The following is a 6,671-nucleotide window of genomic DNA, read 5'->3' as shown; positions in this document are numbered from 1 at the left end:
GGAAGAGAGGAGTGTGTCGATGTAGGAAGAGATGATTCGGATGGGACAGGCTCAGGATGAGACAATAGGTCGACTGGGGCAGTCAGGTTTGTGAATCTTAGGAAGGAGGTAGAATTGGGGAGTGCGCATTTCACAGATAATGAGGTTGAAGGTTGTGGATAGGAGATGCCCAGAGGTGATGAGATTGTGGTTGGTCTGGGAGATGATGGTTTGGTGAGAGGAGGAGAGTTTGTGATCGTGGTCTGTAGGAGGAGGAGCCTGCCAGTTGGCAAATGGCTTCAGCTTTGTTCCTCTGCCCGACTCACAAGACTAATTCCTGATGAATGGCTTATGCCTAAATCGTCCATTCTCCTGCACCTCGGATGTTGCCTGACCTGCTGTGCTTTTCCAGTACAACACCCTCCACTCATTCATTATTACTGTCTCATTTCACACTGCCAGGTCCATGCTGTCTGTTTGATTCTCATGAGCACTGTTCTCATGGACTGCGACAAAATCTGCCAATCTGAAACAAAAACAGAAATTGCTGTAAAATCACAGGTGTGCTGGCAGCGTCTGTGCAGATGAATCACAGTTAACGTTTCACATCCATTGGGTCCGTCTCTCCACAGATGCTGCCAGACGTCCTGAAATGTTCCAGCAACGTCTGTTTTTGTTTGATTTTCAACATCAGCAATTTTTTTCATTTTTTTTCTTATTTTCTGCCATCATGTTTTAAATATGACTGTGATGGAACGGCCCGATTCCACCAGCCGGCTCCTTTTATTTGGTTCACGTGACCAATGCCTTTCCACTTGGTCACCACGCCCTCCAGCTGCACTGCATATAAATTGACAAAATTGTGGCATTCTCTTGGATTGGTAATCAGGAGCGAGATTGATTGAAAGTATTGAAAATTTAAGATAAACTGATAAAATACGGGATATAAAACGGGAAACTGAAAGGGAAAGAGAGAACAGCGAATGATAATCCTTTGACAAAACTGAAATACAATTGCTCAAGATTCAGGAAGGACTTTCATCCACAAACATACCACAATATGGAATGTAATTTTGAAACAACCAATGCAAGCAGATAGCAAAATCTTCATTTTAAAGTCTTGCTGCAACTGTTTTGGTTTTCATGAACGCACACATGGGATGCAGGGCTGTAATGATCTCCTAAAATGGAAAAGGAAATCCTTGCCTTCGAGGATACGTGGGGAATGTTCACTGATTTTTCCCAGTAATGGCAGGACTGTCCTCTGGAAGCATATGAGTAAAATCTTTCAATGTTTCATTGAGTTTCGAATGAGTGGTGAAGGGAATGTCTCCATTCACAAATTAAACGGTCAGTAGAATTCAATACAGGGACCCATGAAATGATGAATAAGAACACGGACATACGATACACAATAGCTACGACAATTACTATGTGAAACTCTGGTTTCAAGGTGAAACTCTGTAAATGAGGCTGATGTCGTAAAATAACAGCAGACAGAAGTCATATCCTAATGAGTAGGATAATGAATCGAATCGTCACTTGGAGACGCAACACCTACTTTAAAGATTTGACCACATTCACATGATGTTATGCATATTTCGTACATTCTTAACTCCACCCAAGAAATCCACCAAGAAAACTCTGTCCTTTTGTGTTGTTAACCATCTGTACTTCTCTGCAGCACGCCATTTAAGATAAAATATGCTCAGACCAAAATTCAGTTCAATACAATATTCAAACGGTCCAATGTGATTTCTTTTTTGATTATTGCAACTACCTTTGTGAGTTTGCAACAAACTGTGTAACATGAAACCAGTTCAACATCTATTTTCCCGGAATTTAAAGCAGTGCACATGGGAAACGTTATCCATCTGCTGAAAAATCACCTTCGTCTCTCTCTCCACATATGTCTCTTCACGTTTTAGATACTTGCAGTATGTTTGTTGATCAAGGAGTCATTATTCAGAAAATGTCGTTTCTCAATCCACAAACATCGGTATTTTCCCATAAACTTGGCTTTGCTCAATATCACCTTCTGGCCGTATCCCTCAACACGACGACAAATTGAAGCTGCTCCATGTGAGGCTCAAAATTAAACCTTCGGCACAGCACAGCCCACTGTACTGGAACAGAGATACCGTGCACTGGTCACCTTCAGCACAGGAGCAACACATTAATGCTTACCTCCACATTCCTGGTTTTACCTTAACGTTTGGGAAACTGAGTTTCTCTGATTCCATGGCTAGTAACGGGGATTATATGATCATCTTCACCAGGGTTTCTGTCCCCACGTGAGGAAAGTGGTGAGGTACTCATTGTAAAGATGGATAGATTGATGAAATGTACAATTTCATATTTTGCCTTCACTAACCCATGGGCTTTTTATTTTGTGTTGCATCTGTAGAAATCTTAAAATCTTCATCTTGAACAGACTCAATGACAGATATCCATTGTGTCTCTGGCATCGAATTTCAAAGTTTAAACTCCCTCTGAATCCTTCCACCGCAGTCCGCTGTTTGGGAAGTGTTCCTGTTGTGGGATATGCACATCCCCGTCTGTCACCTGCTGCTCCCAGTATGCGCTCTGGCACTGCACTCATTTTCCATCTGACACTTGCTCACTGTGTTGCTGTGATCATACAGTGACTTGGTGTCGCACGGCCCAGGAAAATGATACAGATCAAGGTTTTTGCATTGTTGAGTTCAATTGTCAGTTTAGCCTTATTTTGGATTTTGACATTGTCTGTCCTGTACACAAGTGAGTGTCAAAAACATCTGAGCGGAAGTTAGGTGTTCCGAATAATGACATTGAGCACTATGCACTCTCCTCCAGTCTGGAAAACAATTCCTCACAGGCAAGTTAATAGACAATAGACAGCAGGTGCAGGAGTAGGCCATTCTGCCCTTCGAGCCAGCACCACCATTCATTATGATCATGGCTGAACATCCTCAATCTGTATCCTGTTCCTGCCTTAGTCCCATAACCCTTGACTCCACGATCCTTCAGAGTTCGATCCAACTCTTTATTGAAAGAAAACCTCCTGCTGTCTCGGGTTCTTCATTCCATTGACTTCAAATCTTCACAGAATTCAACAGACCTTGTTACATATTCATTTCCTCACATTTGTTCAGATCAATGTGTGCACAGTGTGACAGTGGGAGTGCACTTGCCCCACATCCCAGGGGTCAGACCATAGTCTTGGAACCGTACTGTGTTATTTCTCATTTCACCAACACCAGGGAGAAATATCTGCTTCTCTGCATGATTTACAAAATTCAATTATTCATAAGGTCAGAGCTTTTCGTGTATCTGTGACGAGGTGGGCCGAGAGGTTTAGGCGATGGACTGCTCATCCATTGTGCGCTGCACGCGTGGGTTCGAATCCCACTCTCGTCGCTGTCATCACCGGCTTTCAATGGTGTGGTTTTCAGATTATCACAGCTGTTGTATGGAAACTGGGATTCGAATAGTTATTTTATCTGCATTGACGCTATGACAAAAATCTCAAAGAATAGTTTGAGCCTGTTGAATAAACTACATTGCAATGTCGGTTGCATTGGGATAATGAAAAGGAGCGCGAATTTCTTTTTCAAGTCAAGTTGCTGTTAACGTTTTTTCGTATGAAAGACATACAGGAAAATCAAATACTGAGAGCTGCGAAGTGCATGTTATGCAAAGGGATTCTTAATGAATGTTTTGCCATATGAAATCCGGAGGACGTTGAGTAGAAGTAATTAATCCTGGTGAGAAGAGCACAGCGAGACAGCACAAAATAATGGAGATATTTCAAAGGGGCAGGGCGTGGGTTTCGGGGCACTGAGAACTGGCTGTAAATGCACAGTGGAGAATTGCTGCTGTGGGTGCCGTGCATGGGCACGGAGAGACTTACACATTGGTCTCGCTCTCGCCATTGATGAATGCTGGACATAAGGTACAGATAAACACAAGATGTGGGAAGCAAGCTCCATCTGGTTATGCAAACACTGGATGCATCACATTGAACTATGAACAACGGGAGAAATCAGCATGTTACCTATAGGGAGTGAAACTAAACTGTGGATCAATGACCGCAGATTCATGCAACATAAACATGAAAAATGATTTAACATGTAGGGTGTAGGTTTGCTTGCTCAGCTGTAGCTTTGATATCCAGACGTTTCTTCACTTGGCTAGGTAACATCATCATCAGTGGCGACCTCCAAGTGAAGCGAAGCTGTTGTCTCCTGCTTTCTATTTATATCTTTCTCCTCGATGGGGTTCCTGGGGTTTGCGGTGATGTCATTTCCTGTTCGTTTTCTGAGGGGTTGATAGATGGCATCTAGATCTAAGTGTTTGTTTATGGCATTGTGGTTGGAGTGCCAGGCCTCTAGGAATTCTCTGGCGTGTCTTTGCTTAGCCTGTTCCAGGATAGATGTGTTGTCCCAGTCGAAATAGTGATATTTTTAATCCGTATGTAGGACTACGAAGGAGAGAAGGTCGTGGCTTTTTGTTGCTAGCTGGTGTTCGTGTATCCTGGTGGCTAACTTTCTTCCTGTTTGTCTTACGTAGTGTTGGTGGCAGTCCTTGCATGGAACTTTGTAGATGACGTTGGTTTTGTCCACGGGTTGAACTGTGTCTTTTAAGTTTGTTAGTTTTTGTTTGAGAGTGTTGGTGGATTTGTGTACAACTAGGATTCCGAGGGGTCTTAGTAGTCTGGCTGTCATTTCTGAAACTTCTTTGATGTATGGTAAGGTGGTTAGGGTTTCTGACTGTGTTTGGTCTGCTTGTCGTGGTTTGTTCTTGAGGAATCTGCGGACTGTATTTTTTGAGTATCTGTTCTTCTCGATTACGTTGTATAGGTGGTTCTCCTCTGTTTTCCGAAATTCGTCTGTGCTGCAGTGTGTGGTGGCTCGTTGGAATAGTGTTCTGACACAGCTTCGTTTGTGTGTGTTGGGATGGTTGCTGATGTAGTTAAGTATTTGCTCAGTGTTTGTCGGTTTTCTGTATACGCAGGTTTGTAGTTCTCCATTGTCCTTTCTTTCTACTGTGACGTTCAGGAATGCGAGTTTGTTTCCGGTTTCTTCCTCCTTCGTGAACTTTATGCCTCTGAGGGTGTTGTTGATGATGTTAAATGTCTTTACTATCTTGTTTTGTTTTGTGATGACAAAGGTGTCATCTACATAGCCGACCCAGATTTTTGGTTTCATTGTTGGTAGGGCTGTTTGTTCTAGTCTTTGCATTACCGCCTCTGCTATGAATCCTGATACCGGAGATCTCATGGGTGTGCCGTTGGTTTCTTTGTAGATATGTTGTTGAAAGTGAAGTCGGATGTGAGGTACAGGTCCACGAGCTTCATTATGTTTTCGTAGGTAATGTGAGTGATGGTTGTTGGTGCGTCTGTGATGGTCTCTTCTAAAAGTGTGGTAAGTGTTTCCTTTGCCAGGTCGATGTTGATGGAGGTGAACAGTGCTGTTATGTCGAATGAGATCATTGCTTCTTCTTCCTCTATTTTGGTGTTTTTGATGATTTTTAGGAATTCCTGGGTGGAGTGGATGGAGTGCTGTGATTCTTCTATGAGGCATTTCAGTCTTGCGTGTAGTTCTTTGGCCCATCTGTAAGTTGGTGTTCTGGGTAAAGAGACTATGGGTCTGAGGGGGGGCTCCTCGTTTATGGATTTTTGGTAGTCCGGTTCGACTTGGGCAACAAATTGATCCTGGGACAGTCTAAGCAAAGACATGCCAGAGAATTCCCAGAGGCCTGGCACTCCAACCACAACGCCATAAACAAACACATAGATCTAAATGCCATCAACCCCGCAGAAAACGAACAGGAAATGACATCACCACAAACCCCAGGAACCCCATCCAGGAGAAAGATATAAATAGAAAGCAAGAGACAACAGCTTCGCTTCACTTGGAGGTCGCCACTGATGATGTTACCGAGCCAGGTAATGAAACGTCTGGATATCAAACCTACAGCTCAGCGAGCAAACCTACACCCTAAACCTCAGCCTGAGCTACAAATCTTCACAAACCTTGCGATTTAAAGTGTCTTTATACGCATATCATTAATAGACTTTTCGTTATTATACCCGTCTGGTTGAAAGAAGAAGACACCACATTTCAAGATGGATGACAACGTTACCAATTTTGTTTTGAAATTGAGATCTATTTGATCATTTTAAACAGTGAACAAGTTCATTTTACATAATGCAAACCACATTCTCTCACCGGGAATAAAAGTGTGATTTCAATATAGACATTGTCATTGCTAAGTCGCAGTTACTCAACATGAAAAATAGGATGTAATTTTTATTCAGCTTACATCAATTAGCACCATTATCTTACTTCGGCTTGACTGCAGTCTGCACATGCTAAATAAGGTTTAAGAAAGAATGAATTTTGGAAATAATGATTCGGTGGTGACTAAAAATAATATTAGGTTCTCATGATGTGGATATTCCACCAATGGCCCCAGTGGTAGAAATGTTGAGTGGGCAGTATTTCTATGATGGTATAGAAGTATGTGAGCTGCCAGGGATGGGAGCTCCCACTTCATCTGGAGCAGCGTCTTTTGACGTGGACCAGGGAGCATTGTGACATCAGTCTGGGAGTTCCAACCACACCTGGAGCAGCTTCTGTTGACATGGAGCAGCAGGGAGCATTGGCACATCCGAATGCAAGATCCATCCTCATTTGGAGCAGCTTCAG

General features: G+C 42.8%; 1 non-coding gene across 1 annotated transcript; it reads left to right on the top strand.

Annotated features, from left to right (window-relative positions):
- The first annotated feature begins 3,295 nt into the window (after window positions 1-3,295).
- On the top strand, window positions 3,296-3,378 carry trnas-gcu (transfer RNA serine (anticodon GCU)). Its single transcript has one exon. It is a non-coding gene; the product is annotated as a tRNA-Ser (tRNA).
- Window positions 3,379-6,671: the final 3,293 nt, after the last annotated feature.

This window comes from Chiloscyllium punctatum, chromosome 50 (genome assembly GCF_047496795.1).
Source record: "Chiloscyllium punctatum isolate Juve2018m chromosome 50, sChiPun1.3, whole genome shotgun sequence".
Lineage (NCBI taxonomy): Eukaryota > Metazoa > Chordata > Chondrichthyes > Orectolobiformes > Hemiscylliidae > Chiloscyllium > Chiloscyllium punctatum.
Note: the sequence above shows the minus strand (reverse complement) of the source record. Positions and strands in the feature narration are given on the sequence as shown.